The sequence below is a fragment of the Tamandua tetradactyla genome, chromosome 8, assembly GCF_023851605.1.
Source record: "Tamandua tetradactyla isolate mTamTet1 chromosome 8, mTamTet1.pri, whole genome shotgun sequence".
NCBI classification, from domain to species: domain Eukaryota; kingdom Metazoa; phylum Chordata; class Mammalia; order Pilosa; family Myrmecophagidae; genus Tamandua; species Tamandua tetradactyla.
The window spans coordinates 65,419,243-65,443,469 of record NC_135334.1 but is presented as its reverse complement, the minus strand read 5'-3'; the positions used below and the strand labels follow the sequence as shown (position 1 = coordinate 65,443,469).

Genomic DNA, 24,227 nt, shown 5'->3' with positions numbered 1-24,227 from the left:
AGGATCCACTGATTTTATTGATTTTCCCAAAGAACCAATTTCTGGTCTTGTTGATTTTCTTGAGTGTTTTCATGTTCTCAATTTCATTTATTTCTGCTTTAATCTTTGTTATTTCTTTTCTTTTGTTTGCTTTGGGGTTAGTTTGATGTTCTTTCTCTATTTCTTCCAAGTGAACAGTTAACCCCTAGATTTTTGCTCTTTCTTCTTTTCTAATATAGGCATTTAGGGCAATAAATTTCCCTCTTAGCACTGCATTTGCTACATCCCATAAATTTTGATATGTTGTGTTGTCATTTTCATTTGCCTTGAGATATTTACTGATTTCTCTTGTAATTTCTTTCTTGACCCACTGGTTGTTTAAGAATATACTGTTTAGCCTCCATATATTTCTGAATTTTCTGGTCCTCTGCCTATTACTGATTTCTAGCTTTGTTCCTTTATGATCCAGGAAAGTCTTTTGTATTATTTTGATCTTCTTAAATTAATTGAGGCTTGCTTTGTGACCCAGCATACAGTCTATCCTTAAGAAAGATCATGAGCACTTGAAAAAAATGAGTATCCTGTTGTTGTGGGGTACAATGTTCTATAAATGTCTGTTAAGTGTAGTTCATTTATTGTATTATTTAAATTCTCTATTTTTTTATCTCTGTCTAGATTTTCTATCCATTGATGAAAGCAGGGAATTGAAGTCTCCAACTATTATGGTAGAGGTGTCTATCTCTCCCTTCAGTGTTGTCAGTGATTGCCTCAATGTATTTTGGAGCACTATGGCTTGGTGCATAAATATTTATGATTATGTCTTCTTGTTTAGTTGTTCCTTTTATTAATATGTAGTATCCTTCTTTGTCTCTTTTAATTGTTCTATATTTGAAATCTAATTTGTCAGATATTAGTATAGCTACTCTTGTTCTTCTCTGATTGTTGTTTGCATGAAATATCTTTCCCCAACCTTTCACTTTCAACCTATTTTTGTCCTTGGGTCTAAAAATGAGTCTCCTGTTGACAGCACAGAGATGGGTCCTGCTTTCTAATCCATTCTGCCAGTCTATGTTTTTTGATTGGGGAGTTTAATCCATTAACATTTAATGTTATTACTGTAAAGACAGTACTTTCTTCTACCATTTTGTCTTTTGGATTTTATATGTTATACCTATTTTTTTTTCTCTTTTTACCTTTACTCATATTCTTCATTTCTACACTCTTCTCCAGACCTCTCTCTCCTGCCTTTTCCTATCTGTCTGTGGTGCTCCCTTTAGTATTTCTTGCAGAGCCTGTCCCTTGGTCACAAATTCTCTCAGTGATTGTTTGTCTGAAAATGTTTCAATCTCCCCCTCATTTTTAAAGGACAATTTTGCTTGATATAGAATTCTCAGTTGGCAATTCTTCTCTTTGAGAATCTGAAATATATCATACCACTGACTTCTTGCCTTCATGTATTCTACTGAGAAATCCACACATAGTCTTATTGGGCTTCCCTTGTATGTGATGGATTGCTTTTCTCTGGCTGCTTTCAAAATTCTCTCTTTTTCTTTGACATCTGACAGTCTAGTAAGTGTCTTGGAGTATGTCTATTTGGATCTATTCTGTTTGGGGTTTGCTGCATTTTTTTGGATCTGCAATTTATATCTTTCATAAGAGATTGGGAATTTTCAGTGACTATTTCCTCCATTAGTCTTTCTTCTCCTTTTACCTTTTCTTATCCTTCTGGGACTCCCACACTATATATGTGCTTCATGTTGTCATTCAATTCCCTGAGGCCCTGCTCATATTTTTTCCATTCTTTTCCCTGTATTTTCTTTCACATGTTGGATTTCAGATTGTCAGTCCTTTAGTTCACTAATCCTCTCTTCTGCCTCTTCAAATCTGTTGTTGCAGGTTTCCATTGCTTCTTTTTTTTTTTTCCATGTCTTCTACTGTGCTCTTCATTTCCATAAGTTCTGTGATTTGTTTTTTCAAACTTTTGATTTCTTCTTCTTTTTTACTCAATGCCTTCTTTATATCCTCCCTCAACTCATTGATTTTTGATGAGATTTTCCACATCTGTTTGAACATCCTGAATCAGTTATTTCAACTCCAGTATTTCATTTGAATTGCTGGTTTGTTCCTTTGACTGAGCCATATCTTCAATCTTCCTAGTATGACTTTCTCTTTTTTGCTGTTGTCTAGGCATTTGATTTCTTTACTTAGTTTATTTTGGAAGTTATTTTCACTCTTTTACCTAGGATTTTCTTGCTAGATGGCTTTGTTCTCTATCTGTTCTTTGACATTCAGTTCAACTTATTCTAGACTGCTAGTATAGGTTCTGTTTAACTGATCAGAATTTTTCAGTTCTTGTTTTCTGTTTCTTCTGCTGCCTATATGGAACCTTTTATTTTTTGTTTTTGAGGAGGACCTCTTCAGATATTATAGACCCCAGTCAGGTTTCCCTGACCAGACTAGCCCATGTCTCAGGAGGAGAGAGTCACAATGCTGGTTTGAAAGGATGTATGAAAAGCCATGTTTTAATCAAAATCCCATTTCATAAAGGTAGAAAAATCCCTATTCAATACTGTATATTTGAAACTGTAATCAGATCCTGTCCCTGGAGATGTGATTTAATCAAGAGTGGTTGTTAAGCTGGATTAGGTGCCAACATGTCACCACTCATTTGGGTGGGTCTTGATAAGTTTCTGGAGTCCTATAAAAGAGGAAACATTTTGGAGAATGGGAGATTCAGAGAGAGCAAAGCAGAACAACATAGCCACAAGAAGCAGAGTCCACCAGCCAGCGATCTTTGGAGATGAAGAAGGAAAATGCCTTCTGGGGAGCTTCAACAGGAAGCCAGGAGAAGAAGCTAGCAGATGATGCCATGTTTGCCATATGCCCTTTCAGATGAGAAAGGAACCCTGACCGTGTTCACCATGTACCTTTCCAGATGAGAGAGAAACCCTGACAGTGTTGGCCATGTGCCTTCTCACTTGAGAGAGACCGACCCTGAACTTCATTAGCCTTCTTGAACCAAGGTATCTTTCCCTGGATGCCTCTGATGGGACATTTCTACAGACTTGCTTAACTGGGACATTTTCTCGGCCTTAGAACTGTAAACTAGCAACTTATTAAATCCTACTTTTTAAAAGCCATTCCATTTCCGGAATATTGCATTCTGGCAGCTAGCAAACTAGAGAAGTCACTAATATCAGTTTTTCCTGAGGGTGAGACCCCCAGCAGGTTACCACACTTTCCTAAGAAGCCTCTAGACTCTGAGCTTTTCCTATCTTGCCCAGCATGTGGTGCTTGTCTGCCTGTGGCTTCCCACCAGTTTAAAGTGATGCAGTACCTTTAATTTCATCAGACTCTCCCTGTTGGTGCATGGTTGAGACAGAGGAAAGGTTGTAGGTTGGGCTTAATTGCTTCAGTTTTCCAATGCCTGGGGCCTGAATTCCTTGGGGGAGGGACTCCAATTGAGCTGTGTCCCACCTTTTTCTTGGGGGAGGTGCAGCCTTTAAGAAATTAACAGCCTTTAAGAAATTAACTCCTATTGACTCATCACTTTGTTTCTCAGAGAAGCTTAATTCTGTCCTTCCTTGGGGCCGAGCTGGTGCCTTAGAAGGTTTCCAGTTTTATCTAAGAGGTATGAAGTAGTAGAAAGAAAGAGGGGGAGGGGGAGAGTACTTTTCAGAGCAGGACCCCCATTCCTTGGATTTGTCAATCAAGAGTTTAAGTTGCTATGCGGCTCTATGTATCTTTAGGCTCTATGTGTCCCCTTTTATTTTTTTAGTGTCCAGTCCTTTTCCAGTATTTTGTGCTGTCCAATTCAAAAAGCCTCAGTTTTAAAATTTTTTTTTCACTTTTTCCATCAGCCCCACCCCCTCTCTGCTGGGCAAGAACTCCTAGTAGCTTCAGGGCTTATTTTAGGATTATCTGTGCTGGGGGCCTATTTTCAGTAGTCAAATTTGTTAATTAATTCCACAAGTGGTACTTGATTGAGCTAAGCCCTTGCTGCTAGTAAAGTCTGTTTTCTTTACCCACAGGGAACCAGGTGGCCACACCCATGGGGGAGGGGTGCTTGCCTCTGCAGCTTGGGGGACTTACAGTTCTGTGTGGGGTCTCAGGCAGTCCAGCTTGTCCACACTGGTGTACGATGTGTGTCCCATCAGTGATGTGGCCCCAGCAGTTGTTCTGAACTGTTCCTGGCTATTTACTAGCTGCTTCTGGAAGACGAACTAGATTCCACACCTCACTAAGCTGCCATCTTGCCCCTTCTCTCCACCCACTTTAGACTCCTATCTTCAGCAATTGGCTGTCCAGTCACCCTAAGGAATTCCCCTCAAGCAGAACTCAGAAAAATACCATATTAACGGAAACAAACACATTTATTTTTAAATATATAGTTAAGGTGGCAAGAAAGCGAAAGATTCCTCAAGGGTCAAAATAGTCACAAGACAGCATGAATCACTATAGATAACCAAACAGTGAAGCTGAAGGCTGTCCTTGTATAACTGCTGACCCTTGGTGGTGTGGGGTTTAGGTTTTAAAGGGACAAAAAGGAAACAAAGCCAAGGCTCCTGAAAAGGCAGGGAGTCCGATTGAGACTCCAACCCACCCAACCCCCCACCCCCACCCCCATTAAGGCTAGGACTTAAAAAGACAACATCTACATCTTCAGTGAGAGGGTAAATTAGGAAAAGTAAAATACCACCCTATAGAAGGAGACAGTAAAGAAACTTGGCCCTTGTGTCTCAGAAAGGAAAAATTAAAAAAAAAAAAAAATGTTCACAGAATTCCCAACCACTAAATGGCCATCATATGTGTATTACTTTGTGGCCAAAAAGTATCCAAATTCTAAGTCAAGACTTTAATTTAAAGTAACCCCATGTTTGTTCTTCTAGACACCTGGCAGAAGCAAGTGCAAATCCTTTTTGGAGCAATGAATTTTAAACTCAGGCTTAAAAAAGGCCCCCCAAATTTTAACAATCTCTGACCTTCAATTATAAAATCACAGGACACATGAGGAAACAAGTCACCATGAGCAAGAGATAGCAGTGGCAATGAACAAAAGCATCAGCCACATAAAGACTGCAGATACTAAAATCATCAGACTCAGAAAGCAAAATAAATGTTTACTATAATTAAAATTATATTTAAGGGTATTGAAAGTATGAACAAAGAACAGGAGACAATAAAAAATGATCAAAAGTCTTGGGGTTCACCCCTATGAAACTTATTCCTTCAAAGGATAGGCTAAGCCTACTTATAATTAGGCCTAAGAGTCACCCCCAGAGAACATCTTTCGTTGCTCAGATGTGGCCTCTCTCTCTCTAATCCATTTTGGCAGGTGAACTCATTACTTCCCCGCTTCTCCCCCATGTGGGACATGACTCCCAGGGGTGTAAATATTCCCAGCAACATGGGACAGAGCTCCAGGGATTCGCCCGCCCCAGCATCACAGGACTGAGAAAGCCTTCTTGACCAAAAGGGGGAAGAGAGAAATGAAACAAAATAAAGTTTCAGTGCCTGAGAGATTTCAAATAGAGTTGAGAGGGTATCCTTAAGGCTTTTACTATGCATTTAATAGATATCCTTTTTTAGTTTATGGTGTATTGGAGTGGCTGGAGGGAAGTACCTGAAACTGTTGAACTGTGTTCCAGTAACCCTGATTCTTGAAGATGATTGTATAATGTTATAGCTTTTATAATGTGACTGTATGACTGTAAAAACTTATGTCTAATGCTTCTTTTATCCAGAGCATGGACAGATGAGTAATTAAAAAAAAAAAAAGGATAAAAAAAATAAATAAATAATAGGGGTATAAATAGGGGTATAAGGGATAAAATAAATTGGGTAGATTGAAATATTAGTGGTCAATGAAAGGGAGGGTAAGGGAATGGGATGTATGAATTTTTTCTTTATTCTTTTTATTTCTTTTTCTGGAGTGATGCAAATGTTCTAAAAATGATCATGATAATGGATACACAACTATGTGATGATACCATGAACCACTGATTGTGTACCATGTATAGACTGTATGTGTATAAAGATTTGTCAATAAAAATACTTAAAAAAATGACCAAGAGATTGAAAGATAATCAACTAAAACTTCTAGAAAGGAAACTGTTCTATGTGCTCCTTATAACAGTGTCATTTTAAATATGGCCGGTAAGATCAGAATGAGCTTTGGCATTAGAATCAGAAAACTACAATGCTGTGTGACCTAGGCAAATTACTCCCTGTCTCTGGGTCTCAGTTGCCTTACCTGCAAGTGAAAGGGTGAAACTAGATCACCTTATAAGTCCTTTTCTAAAAACAATATTCTATAATTCAAGAGATAGCATCTATTGAGTGCCTGCTTTTTTTTTCATTAGAGCAGCTGTAGAATACCCCAAATATGCACCTACCCCCACAGTTTGTTTTCCCTATTAACATTTTGTATTAGTGTAGTACTCTTGTTACAATTGATATTTCAGTATTATTATAGCTATACTACTAACTATAGTCCAAAGTTTACATCAGGGTTCACTCTTTCTGTTATACAGTTCTATGATTTTTTTTTAAAAATGTCATTTTGGTAACATATATACAACATAAAATTTCCCATTTCATCCACTTTTAGATATACAGTGGTATTAATTATATTCACAATGTTTTGATGCCATCATCTCCATCCATTACCAAAATATTTCTATTCTCCCAAACAGGAACTCCGCACCAATTATGTACTAACTCTCCATTCCCGATCCCAACCCCAGTTGCTGGTAACCACTATATTCTAATTTCTGACTCTATGAATTAAATGCTTATTTTTTTGTGCAACCTACAGTTATAAGCATTTTACATGCTCTTCTTTTTAATCCTCACAATTGCTCACTGAAATATAGACTACTATTATTCCCATTTTACATACTGGAAATGGAAGCACTGGGAGATTAAGTGACTTGAGAAGAGTCCCCAGCCGGAGAGGGCAGTAAGCCAGGATTGGGTGCCACTGGTCTGATCCCAGAGCTTGTCCTCCACGACTACACTATATGGCCTTCTGATTCGGTAGTCTAGCATTCTGGGATTCCAGCTCTAGAATTCTTTGACCTGTCAAGAGTCTGGCATGGTATGGACCAGCTGAGTGGCGAGCACAGGCTCTTCAGAGCAGCCAGAACACCCAATTCAGGGGGTCAGTAGGAACATCATGAAGTTAATTATCAGTCTCCAGATATTTAATAAATATGTTCTATGAGCAAGACCTGTGCTTTTTCAGGTAAGAGCTATTTAGATAGAGCAGCCAACAGTGACGGATTGCTGTTCTTACCTTCTGAATACCCATACTTGGAAAATTGTTCATTCTGAAAGCACCTATCTCTGCCTTGGTTTGCTTGTGCATAAAATGGGGAAGAAAATAGTATCTAATATCATGAGGTCATTGTATGGATTAACTGAGTTAACATAGACAAAAAACTTCACAGGCTATATCAGACATATAGTGAGCACTCCACAAGGTAGTCTTTGTCGCTGTCATTATTGTTGATAATTATCTTCCACCCAGTGGAAAGAAGTTGGACGTTGTAGTAGATGACTTTGGATCAATTCCAGGCTCCCCCACTTCCCAGCTGTGTGACTTAAAGTCATTGACCCTCTCTGAGGCTCTATGGCCCCATCTGTGAATCAGAAATAACAATGCTTACCTCTCTGGGTAGTTGTGAGGGTTAAATGGACTGTGAAATGCCTAGCGCAGAGTGGCTGACATATAATAGGTACTCAACAAATGTCTATTCTCACCCCTGGAGTGTTTTCTGCAAACTCTGCTTTTCTACCATGGTTAGAATCCAAAGAGGAAAAGGATTCTGTGCTTACAGATGTTGACTCATTGTTCTTTCCCACAAGGGGACCTTTCATAGAAGCAGTGGGGGGTGGAAGATGTCTAAATGCATCCATTTCACAGTAGGTAAGGCAAGGCAGCACAGTGATGAAGGCACACAGCCTTGCAAGCAAGCCTTCAAGCCACTACCTTGGTTGCTTTGCCTAAACTGGCCACCAAGGTGTGCAGCCGAAGATGCAATTAACAACAGGAAGCAAGCCCTATGATTATGCAGGATTAGGTCATTGAATCCACCAAGGATAATGACACTGATTTTCCCATTTGGAAATAAACTAGGCATTCAGTTTGCAAGTAGCTCTGCGATCATATAGACTGCATTCCCAGGACCGCGCCACACAGCACTGCTCCGAGAATGGGAGACAGGTAAATAAGGATCACATTAAAGGGGTTTCAGAGGGGCGACAGCATCCTCAGCGGTAGCAGCACTCACTTTACCAACTCCGTCCCCACAGGCCTTGGGGAAGGGCAGGATTCCACATGGGTGGCTTCTAGGGCTGCTAGGTTATTGTTTCCCCAAAACATAGGAGTCTGAGACCAGATGTGGCTTCACTCGCAGGAATTCCTTCTTTGAACAAATTTGGAACTATCATGTTTCAAGCTCAATGAGTGTCATCTTTTGGGTTTCACCTTATCCCTAGGTTATCTGCTCCTTCCTCCTTCCTAAGACTATCCATTAGTTGACTTGGTTAAGAACTACTGATTAAGCAAATTCTGGCTGCAGAAAGAGAATGGCAGGGAGCATCCCCAGAATGGGGAGAAAGAGCCTTCAAACAACACAAGGTTATCAGTGGCCACTGAGGCCCTGCTTAGGGCTGTCAGAGCACAGCACCCACTGGGACTGGACTCAGCATTTTCTCCCTAAGTAGAGGACAGCATGATATTTCTGAAGGACCAGACAAACAGTCCTGGTTTCCAACCCCAGCTGTAACATGAACCAGTTATCTGAGCCTAAGCAAGACGCTTCTCTGTGTCTCAGTTTGATCACTGACAAAATGGGGATAGTTCTTATTTCATAGGAATTATATAGGTTTCATGGTGAGGATAAAACATGCATGTGCCTACCACATGTGCTTTCCCATATTCAGAGTTTAAAAAATATCCATTTGTCCTTGCTTACTTGACATAACTGGCACCTTATGTGACAGTGCATTCTTAGCCTCATAAGCTTTCTTTGCCTTTGCTCAATATATATACAAGAACTAGAGTGTCTTTCTTGGAATATTTCTCCAGGTGACCCTAAGAAAAACCATACTTGTGCCTCAAGTCCTTTGAACTTCCTGGTTCTTACCATCAACCAGGCTGGACAGTTCTAACAGAGCCTGAGCACTCACTAGAAATCAGGATTAACTTCTCAGATGCGTAATGTCTGCTATGAAAAATAAGCAAAACAAAAGTGGGGATTTATTGAGGGCCCGTGGGAAACTCCTAAAAGGTGGAACAAAGAAGCAAGATTGGTGTTCATGTTCAGTTTTCAGAGAGCTAAAATGTATTTGGAAACACAGGATAGAACTGCAATTTAAAAAGAGCCATGTGTAGAAGTAAACACTCAAGGCCCAAACAAGTGGTGCCAAGCCCATGTTGGGGAGTGGGAAAAACAACCCTAGGCTTCAGACGCAGATGGACCTGGGTTTAAATCCCAGCTCTCTACCAATCTGCAGCAAAGCTGCCTCAGGGAGAAAAGCCTCAGTTTATTCGTCTGCAAAAAAAGGGAAAATACTACCTAGCTACTGTGATAATTAGACAACACGTTAAATGCCTGGCACATAGTGAGTGCTCAGTTAGCTGTTAGTTTCCTTCTTCTTCTTTCCTCCATTTTCCCTTCTCTTCCAGATAACTGAGATGACCTTATGTGCTACTGAATTAGAATTAATAGTGGATGACATTTATCTGACCTTCTTCCATACATATAAAATTATATATCATCAAGTAAATTATGCAGACACTTATAGTAACTTCTCATTTATTAAACAGCAATACCCAAAAGCCCCAACTCCTTTGCCTGGCATCCAAAGGCATCCACCAAAAGGTGGAAACCTCCCTCTGGAACCTTGCCTTCTCCCACTCTTCTATGGAAATGTTCAGCCTGGCAGCAACCACCAATGTGCTGGGTATGGGGGAGGGCTTAACTCAGACTCATAGACTCAGGGATATGAATAGTGATAAGAAACACTCTCCAGAGGCAATTACACACAAGCTCAACCTTAAAGCAGGAGAAGGATTTTGCCAGATAGACCAAGTCGGGAGAAAGCATTCCAGACTAAGAGAAAATATCATGTGCAAAGGTCTGGAGCCTTCCTAGAGCCACCAGGCTTCATTCCAGGAGAATTCCCATCCCTTCTCCACCGAGACCATTCTTAATTCCCTGTCAACACTCCTCCTTCCTCTCTTAATTATATTCACCATTGACTTCTTTCTCACTCTCTTCCCTACTCTGTAGCAAGGATCTTGCTTCTTGCACCCATAATTCTTAAAGTGCGGTCCCTGAGTCCCTTCCAGGGTGTTTGTGAGGTTAAAACTCTTTATAATATTGCTATGACATTATTTTCCCTTTTCCTTTTCACTCTCTCATGAGTACAGAGTGGAGTTTTGCAGATGAAACGCAGAGGTAGATACGTCTTCTATTAAGGCAAACATGAGATCTGTAAAAATGACGCCATTCTTCTCTATACATTTGTTTATTTTGAAAAATAGTTATTTTTATGAAAAATAAGTGATGTTAGTTAATGGATGAGTTTTATATTGTTATTTTAAATAAGTTAAATTAAAATTTTAACATTTTTCATTGTTGATTACTAGTAATTGTGATAAGATAACATTTTTATAATATAACTCACAAAAACAAAAACCCTTTGGGATCTTCAATAAGTTTGAAAAATAAAAATCAGAATGTCTGAGAACTGGTGCTTTAGGCTATACTGTGAAAAAAGCAGAGGGGGACTAAATGTGCAACTGTTGCCCTCAAGCAGCTTTCCAAGATGACGTTTACTGCCCATTTCTGCCAGAGGAACCTATAGGCAGATGGTCCTTGGCTGGACCTTTCCACCTTGCCCTGATGCTTCCCAGCCCCTCCCTTCTGTTGAAAACCTTCAACAGACCCAGGGCCCTTCTCTCTTAACTGTAACTTGTCCTCCAGGCTCAGGGAGGTGGGTGGTCAGGAAGCTTTGGTGCTAGAGAGGTAGGGCCCAGGTAAATAATTCAGTGTCTCTCATTTCATTACCCTGATGATGGTGAGCAACTTTTCATGCGCTCATTGGCCATTTGTTTATCTTCTTTATAGAAATGTCTGTTCAACTCCTTTCCCCATATTTTCATTAGGCTATTTGTCTCTATTATTGCTGAGTTGTAAGAGTTATCTATATATTCTGCATATAAGACTCTTATTAGATAAAGTTTTACAAATATTATCTCCTATTTCCTGGACTTTTTCACTTTCTTTTCTTCTTCTTTTCTCTTTTTCACTTTCTTGATAGTGTCCTTCGAAGCAAGAAAGTTTTTAATTTTGTTGAAGTCCAATTTATCCATTTTTTCTTTTACTGTTTGTTTCAACCCATTGCCTTATTCAAGCTCATGAAGACTTAAACCTAGGTCTTCCCTTGTAATTTTATAAACGTAAATTTGTAAATGTCTTTGATCCATTTTGAGTTCATTTTTGTGTATGGTGTGAGATAGGGATCCATCTTTCATATGTGGATGTCCAGTGACCCCAGCACCATTTGCTAAAAAGGTGATTCACTGTTTCTGAGCCTCATAGTTCATCTCTAAAATGAGCTTTAAAAGATCACCTACCAAGGTATTTTGAACATTCAATGAGATAAGAGACAGAAAAGCACCCCAGGGGGTCCCTGGCATGCAGTAATCATTCAGTGCACAGAAGTAGAGGAATGGATAATGGATTTGAGAGTGTCCTGACACACTGGCCATCATTATTCTTGTTTGATCAGAGCTTTGTGACCCCTAAAGGCTTTTAGCATCCACAGTCCCATTTTCTTATGACAAGACCCCTGTGCCATCCTCAGGGCAATGGTTTGGAGTATTGCTCAGGAACCCCTATTCTGAGTGGCCCTGATAACAGTTTTCTTCCTTCCCTCCCTCTTTTAATCCTTACTTTCTACCTTTAGTTTTACATTAAATGCTTTTGTTGCATTTAATGAATTTATTTATTTTAAATTATTAACCCACTGAAATCCTTTTTTTTGAAAAGGCATGGAAAGGCATGAATGAGTAAATTAATGAGTCAATCAATTAAAAGATCCTTAAGTTAAAGACAGAAAACCAAAGCCCCTGGAGCTAAAGTGATTAGCACCTATCCCCCAATATGTAGGTGTGAGAGGTGGGCCTGTGTGATGCTAACTCCTGCACTCTTTACACTTCACTACTCCCCCTCCTACCTGGAGAGATCCTTTTAAACCTCCTCCACATTATTTGCAACACCTCCCGATTTAGTTTGCTCTCTGACTCTCATTAGTGTCCCATTTCCCTTGCTTCCTGATCTCTGAGGCAGGCGTGAAGCAGGAGGAGGCTAAGTTGGCAACAAGGGCTCCTGCCTCCTGAGTCTGGGTGATGGCAACACAGAGAGGAAAGGAAAGGCCCTACCCAGGCTTCAGTTCCAGGTGGTTTGCTGATCTAGGGCCCTAACTGTGTGCCAGGCACTGGAGGATCAAAAACAACGAGCCCCCAGCTCACAGGAATGGATAGTGCCTCTGTAGTACGTCTGCATAGGGCTCATAAGAACACAGGGTAGGGATTTCATTCTCCAGGGCAGAGTTAGTGAGTGAAGAATGAGTGAGTCAGGTGGGGAGGGAGGCAGTGGGCACATTCAGGAAGAGAAAATAGCATATATAAAGGCAGGGCAGTAGGAAACCATAGAGTATAAGCAAGTGATGATATGGAATCTATTTTTCATTTATTTGTTCATTCATTCACTCACTCCCTCATTCAGTATATATTCAGTATCTGCTGAGAGCCTGTTATATGCCAGGCATCGTTCCAGGCATTGGGACTCTGCAGGGAATAGCACAAACTGACAAAGTCCCTGCTCTTGTGGAGCTTTCATTCTATTGGCAGCCAACAAAATAAATGATTAAATTTATAGAGTAAATATAATACATCAGGTGGAGATAAATACAACATAGAAAAGCTTAGGCAGAGGTGGGCCACAGGAAGAACTGGACTAGGAGGTTTGCTCCCTTGTGCACTGTGTCCAGTGGTGATGGCAGGGGGGCTGTCTGCCTTCACCTCTGCCATGCTCCACCTCACTTGTACCCCCAGCTGCTCCTTCAGTGACCAGCACAGTCCCAAGTCAGGACCTAGCCACCCATCCAAGCTCTGCTCACTTGGAATGATGACTTGGAGACCTTCTCATTGCTGTTCCCTCTGGCTGTTGAGTTTTTCCGAAAACTGGCAAAAGGCTTCCATGCCTACTCATTCCCTGGGGAAGGAGCATGTTTATGTACAAGGAATAGCAAAGAGGTCAATGCAGGGAGCCAGGGGCTCATAGAAGTTTGGGTCAGAGGAGAAACAGGGCTGGGTCACACAAGGCCTGGTTGGTTGTAGTGAGGCCCTTGGCTTTTCCTCTGCATGAGAAGGGGAGCCACAGGTGGATTTTAAGGAGAAGAATGGCCTGACTGATCCATGTTTTACCAGATCCCTCTGGTTGCTGTGTTGCGAGTAAACTGAGAGAGGGCAAGCCCAGCAGCAGAGACAGTGAGGAGGTTGCTGCAATAATCCAGTGAATGGTGAGGGTGGCTGGGACCCACGTGGGGACAGAGGAAGCAGTGACAAGCACCACGGAGGGGAGGAAGTGACAGGTCAGCGGAAGTATTATGAGTTGAACTGTGTCCTCCCACAAGGATGGGTTCAAGTCCTAACCCGGTTCTGTGAACGTGACCTTATTTGGAAATAGGGTCTTTGCAGTTATTATTAGTTGAGGCCAAACTCGATTAGGGTGGCCTTGCTCTAATACGACTGGTATCCTTATAAGAAGGGGAGAACTGGACAGAGACAGATAGACAGGAGAGAATACCAAGTGACGACAGAGCCAGAGACTCCACCACCATCAGAAACCAGGAGAGAGACAGGGAACAGACTCGCCCCTACAGACTTCAGAGGGAGTGTGGCCCTTCCAATATCTTCGTCTCAGACCTCTAGCCGTCAGAACAGTGAGACAATAAATTCCTGTGGTTTTAAGCAAACTAGTCTTTATTACAAGAAGCCTTAGCAGATAGAGTACACATGGCAGAGCATCCAAAGGGGAGGATGATGGGCACGGAGGCTGCAGAGGAAAGGGAGAACTTCCCAGACAGAAAGCTCAGCCTGTGTCAAGCCTCAGACTCAATCTCATCAAAATATATTTTCTACCTAATATATTTACAGCTTCTTCCTTCCCTCAATTTAGTTGCACTCCACAAGCTTTGCTCTGGGCCCAGCTATATGGGCAGCACTCACATGGGGATGAGGAGTCCAGTCCCTGAGCTCTGAGAGGTTCCCTGTGTCTGAAAGCTACGTGCACAGAGCTGTGACACATGGCAGAATGTTATGAGAACCAGGGAGGGCCCAGGATAGAATGGAGATTTAGAAGAGGAAGAGGAGACCACATTTCTTGGGTTTAGATAAGGTATGGGACTATATTTAAATACTTATTTAACTTCTATTTCATCATTACAAGTGAGCATGGATGGAGATGAAAAATTCGCTTTCAACTTAATTCAACCTTATCTTGCTGAACCTCAATTTTCTTATCTGAAAAATGGGGCAATAATAACTCCCTCATGAGGTTGTGGAGCTTAATGAGATGCATAAATCAAGTACTTGGCACAATGCCGCAATAAAAGTGAGTGCATTCTACCTGTCCCTCTTTATGGAAAGCTAAATATCTTAACAGATATCCTTAGAGAACCACATGTTTTTATTGCAGAGCATTTATGTCAGTTTGTAATTATACATTCTTCAGGGTGAGCGTGAGAGCTACTTTTGTTTTTGTTCCTTGTATCCCTAGAGCCTGGCAGACTATTCAGTATGTCTGCTGAATAATTAAATAAAAGATTGAATCAGAAGTTATATAAGGTCCCGGCTCCAGTGCTTTTTAGTTGGGAGGCCTTGGAAAAGACAGTTATTTTTTCTGAGCAACAGTTTCCTTTCCTGTAAAATGGAAATAAAGACACCTGCTGTGGCAGAAGCAGTTACCAACTGATTATTCTCTATCCATGTCTGACCCATTCATAGCACCCTAGAAATCAGGGAGGAGCATGCGGCCAGCTCTGACCAATACGCTGTGTGCCACTTCCGGACTGAATCATTTACAAGCCAGTGCTCAACCTTCTACGGCTTTCTTTTCTTTCTGGGGAGACTAAAGAGGCTGCCTATTCTAGGTGGTGCATCTCAAATATGGCAGTGCTTTCATCAGTCTGGTCCCTGGGTCACTAGAGCTGAGCCCCCTACCTACCTGGGTTAGACATGCAGCATGAGCAAGAAACAATCCTTTGCTGGGTTAGCCACTGAGCTTCTGGAGTTAATCTATTACTGCAGCATACCTGAGCCTTACACATCTACCCTGCAAGATTTCACTGAGGATCAGAAAAAGCGTTTGGTACACAGTGATGTTAGTGGGTTTTCCATAAATGGCTCACATCTCTGCCCCGGTGCTTTCTTCTGCTTCCTCAGCCTTCTTCACTGCCAACCCAGCTTCTGTTTTTACTCTCTCTTTCTCTGCGCCAAGTTACCCCTCTAGCTTGAAACATTGGTCCACCTTTCCAAAAAGCCTAATTTCCAGTGCTTTTCCTATTGCCTGTAGCGTTGCTCTTCCCCACAGCCCTATAAAGGACAGCCTCCAGGGTCATCCTGGCCAGCCAGGCTGGTCTCCAGACCACTCGCCCAAGGGCAGCATCCCTCCCGGTCATCCCCAGCCCATTCTCAGCTATGCCCCTGCTCTCACCCCAGCTCAACTTTAGAGGTAGCCATCAAACTCCAGCCCTGTGGCCTGGTCTCCTGGACCTGAAAATGACCCTGGTTTTCCTGATGCCTCTCTAGACCTGCACGATGCCTCCTTGCTCCCAGGAGCCCCATCACAGTCTCTGTTGGATGCTTGACCTTCCTGCCCTGACTTCCAGCAGCCTTTGCCACCTACCAGTCTTCTTGCAGCATCTGCTCCCTGGAAGGCCATCTCCATTCTGGCCTGATCTCCAATGGTGCTTTGCGGCAAAAGTTTTCAAAAATACGTATGATTTCAGATTCCAAGATGGAATTTCTTATCAGTACCTCAGGTTTGCAGTTGATGACAGAGAAAATCAGAGTAGATGACAGGAACTAACCTGGCTCCATGTTGGCATGTTCTGAAGAGTCGGCAGTGTCCAGGGGCCCTGGAGCCCTCTCTCCAGGGCCATCAGATCCTGGAGGACGATGGGTGAGGTGCAACCCTTTCTGTTAAAGCAGAGAAAACATACCAGTTGAGTGAGATGATGGGATGCCCCCTAAACCCTTTCTCATAGGTGTTCCCCTGGCAGGCATTGCAAACACGCGCCAATGAAGAAAAGGGACCCATTCCTGGTTCCAACATGAAGAAGAGAAGCAAGTGAATTCCTCAACACCCTGCCATTCCTACAGATATGCACCTCGTCTATGCAGCAGTCCTCTATGCAAGGTCCAGGTGCACCTAGCTCTGCTCTCCCATCTCATCTTACGCTGCGGGAATAATATTCTTTTCTTATAGTCATTGCTCAGACATTTGTTTTCTCTAGTGGCTGGGAATGTACGTCAGTCTCCTTTACAAGCAAGCTTGGGCTTGGTGCAGAACAGAAATGGAGTGATTTATAACCAGAGGACTGACTGTGTGCTGGGATGTGGGTAGAGACAAAGCATGTGACTGAGCGAGTGGGCACTGTGATTCATCAAGCAAATAAATAAGTCACTTGCTTCTTTGAACCTTAGTTTCTTGCTCTTCAAAATGGGTCAATCTATAATAAAATCCATGAGAGACTGTTGAGAGTCACCTGGGCTGACTTCCTTAGACAAGGGGTTGTAGTTCTGGCCCTACCACGTTTGCACTACAACCTCTGGCCAAACTCTTTCTCTCTCTGAGCCTCAGTTTCCTCATCTGAAAGAGTAAAACTCTCAACTGGATGAGGTGTGAGGTACTTTTGCCCCTAGAATTCTATCATTTTGAATTTGACCTGTCACAGCATCTCCAGTGCCTAAGGAGATATCTATTGTACATAGTAAAGGTTTGCTGAATGAATTCAAGAAATCCTGTCCCCTTCAAAAGAGTGAGGGGGAGGATCAAGGTTTGTAAGTCATTTGCCTCAGGTTACTGCAAGAGGAGGAGCTGGGATTTGAACACAGGTCTCCAAGTAGGCAAGGTCTGTCCTTTTCCCTACACCAAACTGCCACGGTCAATTGCTGAGGATCCTACAAAATATCTTATCATATAGAAGACCCATTAGGATAAAGATCAAGGCATGAAAGATAAGTTTAGGCATCTGGGGTAAAGAATATTTTTTTGAGAAGTTACTTGAATACATATTTGCCAAATATACCTAAGAACCTAGCTGAGAAGTAATTATTGTCTACTATAAGGTAAAAAACTACTGATAATTCCCATTAAAAACAAAATTCAGCCCAGGGTGAAATTTTGCTAGTTTTATCTACAATTCCTACTATTTCCTTATTGTAAATTCCCTTTATTTTTGATAGAGCCACTCTATTTAGGGAAGAACATTCACCAGGCTCTGCCTAAGTGCAGACCCCTGAGTTTTTGGAATTCAGGCTCCTCAAACCCCAGAGTAGGTGTCCTACTGTCACCAAACAGGGTCAACAAGAAAAAGTTTGGAGCTAAACCTAGAAAATTCCTTATAAATCATATTATATTTACTAAAATGAAAAATAGGGGGTATACTTGAAAAAAGGACATCATTACAGTGAAGCAAAACGGTTGCCTGCTCCCTTCTGAAATTCTGAGGGATAAATTTGGATGAGTAAGATGTGGTAATTAGAAATGAAGTACACCTAACAAAACCACGAGGCACTGGGCACTGGTGTCTTGGCCTCTACCCAAGTGCCCAGTACCTTGTGGATTTTAAGACTCAGCACTGTTGTCTTTGTCCCAAAGGCTCCTGTAGAGGTCCTAGTCGTAACCAGTGACTTAGATGCTTGACATAAAAAAGACTCAGGGTCCTTCTCAAATCCCTTTCCATTGCCCAGGTCATGAAACTCCATCTGCCCATGATAACAAAGCTTGGGTTTGGGCTTCTCACCTGTGCTTGTCGACCCTCCCCTCTTGAAGAAGTTGTGAACCCACAGTTCTTATTCCTGACTATCCCTTCTCCCTGCTGCCTTCTTCTTTTCCAAGGCTACAGGGAAAACTTCCATCATTTTATTTCCTTTTTATTCCCATCCCTCAATTCTGTCTCTTTTCAAAGTACCTCCAAGAAGTATCACAATTCCTGCTAATGAAACCAAAATGCTCATGGGTTTCCAAAAAGGTTTTAGAAGTACTTCTATATTAGCATTTTGTTGAGGGGAAATCGAGCTAAGAAGAGACTATTGCTTACATTTGTTCATCCTCTCATCCATTCATTCACATATTGTGTTAGGTGCTGTATGGGACATACTGATAAACATGAAGAAAATCCTGCCCTCAGGAAGCCTGCAGGCTGGCAAGGAAAATGAGGCATGGCCACAAATACCTATAACACTGAACAGTTTTGTAGGAAAGCCAGAGATAAAGCCCAGTGAGAGGACAGAAGACAGAGATATCATCACCTCGGCTAGCACATCAGGAAGGCTTTTTGGACAATGTATCATTTAATCTCAGCCTTGCATGAGGCATGGTGTTTGTGGAATGGGGTGGGGAGAGGTTAGGATACTTCATGTGAAGGAATAAAGGTGTGGAAGTAGAGGGCATGACAATGAGTACATGGCTCAGTTTTCCAGAGCGTGGGTTGTGTAGAGGGAGGCAGAAGAAATCATATCCAGCAGGTGATATGGGGACTCACCAGGCAAGGCACCTGAATGTCAGGATAAACAATGTGACATTTATTCCTTGAGTAACAAGAGCCATTGAAGCTTTTGAGCAGATATGTGACCTGACTGGAGATTTACTATAGGAAGATGGATTCGGAAGGCCCAGCACAGTATAAGTAGGAAGGGGAAGTGACTGGGGTAGGATGCTCCTAACGGTGTGTCAGACATTGGGTGGGGTGTTAGTTTGCTGAAACGTATCTGATCTCATATAACCTGCTAAATAACTGCGGGACGCAAGCTTTAACCTCCTGGATTTGCAGAGGAGAAAAAGAGGCTTTGGGAGTTTAAACTGTTTTGTCCCTAATTCCCAGCAAGGAAGCAGGGGACACAATCTGGGTCCTGTTCTTTCCCTTTCCAGACGAGCCATAAAAGCGTGCAGTGATCCTGTGCCTGATGCCTGCACACCTGGCACACCTGCCCTTCCACTCCCGACACACCTGCCGGCATAACCTATCGGGTATGGAAACGTGATCATTTCCTCAGCTGTCTTTCTGCAGGGCCCAGATGGAAGTAAGTACACAGTGTCTGCTTCCATCCAAATCCCCTTGTTGTTGTTAACTTCCCCCAAAGCTGCCACGAATCAGGGAGATCAGATGATGCCTTCAGCTGGACCCCAAACAACACCGACTCCAGTTCTCTCGCAAACAATTTCAAAGAGAGCAGGAAACTACCTGCCGCCCTTCCAGGGACTGCTTGCTCTGGTCTTTCCCTTCTCTGCTAAGTTGCAATAACAGAAGCAGAGGACCCAGAAACCCAAGGGAATGTGTTTTGGAGGCAGAGGAGTCGGCTGGGGCCATGTAGAATGTCCATGAGAAATGCAGCATCTTTGCACTCACGGCTGCCACGTGGCCCTGACATCACTGCTTAGCCAGCACTGCCTGGAAGATTCCGAGTGGACTCAGGATCCAGATAAGCACATCTGAACCTAGAGATAGGACCATGAAACACCCTGAAAGATGCTTGCTATTAAAGCTTTGTTTTCTTTTAAGGAAGAAGAAAACGGTTTCGTTATTTTTAACACAGGAGACGATGATCGCTGTGCTGTTATACCTGAAATAAAGGGCACAGGATTTTGGAGAGGAAGCCCAGCACAGTGGCAAGGGCAGGCTTTGGAAGCACCTAGAGAGGGTGTGAGTGGCACCCCACCCGGTTATGGCTGGGTGGCCTTGGGCAGAACGTTTAGCTTCTCTAAGTTTGCTTATGTATCAAAATGGGAATAATAATAATGCATTAAAGAGGAGCAGCACCAAACCTATAATACATTATTAAGAAACATTATTATTTCTTCTTGATTTTTATGTTCAACATTCTAGGCATTGCTTTCTCCGTGAGATTGCTCTCCTCTGCAAAAAAGTTACTAATTCAAGAAATGGATTTTTGGAGGGGAAAAAATGCTGAAACTACAGCAAGTTGTTCATGCCAGGGAGGACCTTATAATTATTTGCTTGCATATCTGTTTCTTCACCCAGAGAAGCAGCTCCTTGAAGACACTGACCACTGCATCTTGAATTCCCCATACAGGGCCTGCCACATTTTGGTGTTCTCCTTCTACCATAGCCACCTTATTCTGAGAGCTGGACAAGCTACAAAGATACAATTCTTCTGGGATTTTATTTTTCTAGCCTGGTTTGGTGAGTGACTTTAAGTCACACGTTCAAGAGCACATCCCATCCTCTAAAAACCATCTCATTATCATGTAAATCATCAGCACAGAATATTTCACCTTGTTACTCTGCTAAAAGCTTTGGTTCCTAATCCAAGCCAACTACACGTGCCAACATATTCAATAACATCTTAACAACGTCAGCTCTCTGGACAGAATCTGACCACGTTGAGAGATGCAGGATTTAATGGGATACCAGAAGCACACACGGCAAAGGGGAAAGAAACAAAGCATCAAACTACATTCAAATCCTGGCTTGTGCAGTTGAGACAAGCCAGCATAGGACCTGGGGTCAGGATAAATGCTCAATAAAGGTTAATTCCCTTCTCTTCCTCTGACCCCAGAGAAAAGCAAAGCCACAAAACTTGTTGCAAATAAACAGGAAAAAAAGAGATGATTCATCACATTCCTGAGTCCATTTAGAATATGGATTTTTTTTTTTTAAAGCTTTTCTCTCTAAGGACTGAAGGAAGCTGGCTATTTTATTTTAATTATGACAGTTGCAGCTGCTGCTTATGGACTCAAAGACCAATTTTCAGATTAAATAGAAAAAACAACATACCTACCCACACACACACCTACACAGGCTCACGAGAGACTCAACTACATACACAGATGGCACCTCCTTCGTAGGACATGTCAAACAGGGTTGGAGAAAACGCTAATGCCCTGCTCTAGATACTCTGATCCAGGTAGAAATCCCTGGCCATGCACACCCCCACTTGCCCTCCCACCTCAACCCCTCTCCACCGTTAACATCAACAACCAGTTCAAGTGCCAACCATGGAATGTTCCATGTTAAGCATCCCTGTATTTTTAATGTACACAGAGGGTAGTAAGGGCAGCAGATGGTTTTATGTAATCCTCGTATGAATTTTGAGCTGGGCATCTTCATTCATGAAGGACTGAAAGAGCTTTTTTTACAGGTTCTTCATGGGTCAAGCCAGCCACCTCCGAACACATTGTGGTAAGTGAATATCTGGGTGCTTGTGCAGTGGGAAGCTGAAAGATCTCATTAACCATTTTCTGGCCAATTGGGGGTATCTAAGCTTCAACTTGATATCCTCTCTTGTGATCCTTGTTCTGTGTACATGCCAGTAGTTCTCAATGTTAGCCATGGCAACCTATGGCTCGTGAATTCTTCACAGATGTGCTGCCAAACTCTGAACCATGTGGAGATTTATCTTTGAAATGACTGAGGATCCATGCTATTACAGGAACATTTTTGTCGGAAAGAATGTTGAGTCAAGTGGGTGGGGTGCATCGGCATATGCTCCCAGGGAGTAAGATAAAGATGCTCAGCAATGATGAGAGAAAGATCATGCGTTTATAAGGGTATGCAAGGACTGCTGATAAAGCCTAAACCCGGCTGGAAAGTAAACATTCTCGAATAGTCACAGGTACTAAAAAGCAACTTAAGGAAGTGTGTGGTCTCTGTGGAGAGTTTTGTCAATTTTCTGGAACTTGCTTATATTTAAACAATGTCTATTTTTTAAGCCCTTCAAATTTGCCATCAAAAATTCTGGGACTGGGAAGTAGAGGACAAACACAAACTCTAGTTCACAATACTGGCATGTTCCCAGATGTCAGAGCCTTTCTCCAGCCATGTCCTGAGCCTGTAAGTATCACTCATTGGACCCTCTTCTTGATGAAGAGCCAATGCACATGCTGGCATTTGCACAAAGTCATCTCTGTGGTACTGATCAAAACTGAGTGCATTCCCAAAAAAGAAAACAAAACACAAAACAGAATGTATTCCCACACCAATAAGTAACCAAGTCTAGTTGGTTCTACCACTAAATCCCTGGGGAGTCACCTGATCCCAGACCTGGTCTAGTACGCTTCAATTCCTTGCTCCATATTTTCATACCACCAGTACTATTCCTCAAATACAACTCTGGCCTTGTTTTTCTGGCTTGAAACCTTTGCTGGTCTCCCACTATCTTTAGGATAAAATCCAAATTGTTCCCTAATGCAAGAATTTTCTTCACAGACCAGCCTGGCCACCTCTTCAGCTTGTCCTCTGCCATTCTTGCTTCCCATACTCCATGTTCCAGCCAAACCCAAGTGATTTAAAGACCTCACTGCACCACCCCCCTCTGCTTTTCCCTTGGCCCAGGATGCCCCCATGGTGTTCATCCATAAGTTGGCCTGTGCAGCATCCCCATCCTACTCTAGGTTCCTTCTACCAGGAACCACTTTTTCAGCTATTCCAAACATCTGGGTGGTGGGATTCATTGAGGCTCTTTGCCAAGTATTTCTGGCTCTCTGCCTTCTAGGCACATGGCGGGACTGCATTCCTGAGCAGCCATGTGATTCATTCTGTCCAATGAGTCAGAACAAAAGTAGACTGCTTTCCAAGGGGAAGATTTAACTGCCAGTGCAAGACCTTCCAGAACTCTCTTTCACTCCATTTACAACTGGGATTGTTTATCAGCCTGAGTCCCTGAGGGAGCACAATAAGCAGAAGCCCCTCCCTCGTTCCTCCATGCCTACCAGTCACAGTAGACATGGTATATAAGAGTCACTTAAGCCTCTGCTGTTATAAACCATTACAATTTTGGGAGTGGTTTATACCCAGCATTAACTAGTTATAACTGCCAGATACGTGGGTCCTGTGAGAATTACTATATTCTAAAAGGACTCGACCTCTGTGGCCAGCATTGATGGGTCACCTTAGCAAAGTTGGATCAATCGTAGCTCTGGGCTCCCTTGCTCTAGATGAGCGGTTTGGGAGGGCGGAACCTGATTAAAGATGGGCCGGTTAGAATTCTTCACTGGGATGTTTTTGTAACAGGAAAGGAAAAAGAATGTAGTCTCTTTGCTAGTTGTGGAAATTGTAAGATAAATACTTAAGGTCTGCTGGTGGCTATGTGGGGAAAGCTGGTCTGCAGAGACAAAGAAGGGAGCTCGTAAGTATGAAAAAGCATATCAGGACAGCAAAAACAGATATATATATATAAAAAAAATCCTAACAGAATTAAATTCCTGACCTCAATTCCACTGCATCTCTGCCTTTTTCTGGTTCATCTCCTTAGATTCTAGAAGGCAGTAAGTCCCCCTGTTCTGAATAAGTCAGTTCAGGGATTTCTGTCACTTACGACCAACAGTCCTATCTAAAATTGCCCTCTTCCCACTATTGCCATTAATGTTAACCAAAGAAAAGCAATGTGAGTGGCTCCAAGGGACGCTGAAGTTTCCATTCTGGTGACTGATGAACAAGCAAGCTCACTGCTTCAACATGCTGTCCAAACATGTCTCAGGAAGAGACAGGGTCCCCTGCTATCTGGGTGCAACAGCCTCGATACATTCGCACACTTTAATCCTCTTGGTGCTTTCTTTAATCCAATAACAGCAAAAATAAAATCCAAAAAGGATTTTCTTCTGCACAGTTATGCCTTTCTTCCTATTCTAAACACAACTGCATGCCTGGCTCCTCGAAATGTTCCAAAACAAAACAAAACAAAAAAAGCCCAGACCTAATCTCTCATCTTGTTTTATGTTATTTTCTTGGCTGCATAAACTTAGGCGCCTTTGTTTCTTCTAGCCTGCCCTTGGACTCTTTCTTTCTGTATTCCCCTCAGTCCAGAGGTCCCATGCCAGCAGCAAGTGCTCCCGGTGAGAAAAGGAAGGAAAAGGCAATCTGACGGAAGGCAGACTGGAAATAATTAACTGTCTCAATCAAGAGCTGAAAGCCCCCAAAGAAAC

The 24,227-nt window shown here is 42.3% G+C and overlaps 1 protein-coding gene and 1 long non-coding RNA gene across 5 annotated transcripts in view; one reads left to right on the top strand and one right to left on the bottom strand.

The window, feature by feature from the left end:
• The window catches only part of TENM4 (teneurin transmembrane protein 4), a 780,788-nt gene that overhangs the window by 530,342 nt on the left and 226,219 nt on the right, over positions 1-24,227 (bottom strand). For 3 of the 4 annotated variants that reach the window (XM_077113447.1, XM_077113449.1, XM_077113448.1), the window contains exon 3: positions 16,150-16,258. The gene's annotated coding sequence lies outside the window, so the exon portion shown is untranslated. Of the gene's footprint in view, positions 1-15,965; positions 16,023-16,149; positions 16,259-24,227 lie in introns of those variants that run through there. The other variant, XM_077113450.1, reaches the window with a different exon arrangement.
• LOC143644441 (uncharacterized) lies at positions 7,068-20,103 on the top strand. The gene is made up of 3 exons (XR_013156713.1): positions 7,068-7,225; positions 19,215-19,366; positions 19,846-20,103. It is a non-coding gene; the product is annotated as an uncharacterized LOC143644441 (long non-coding RNA).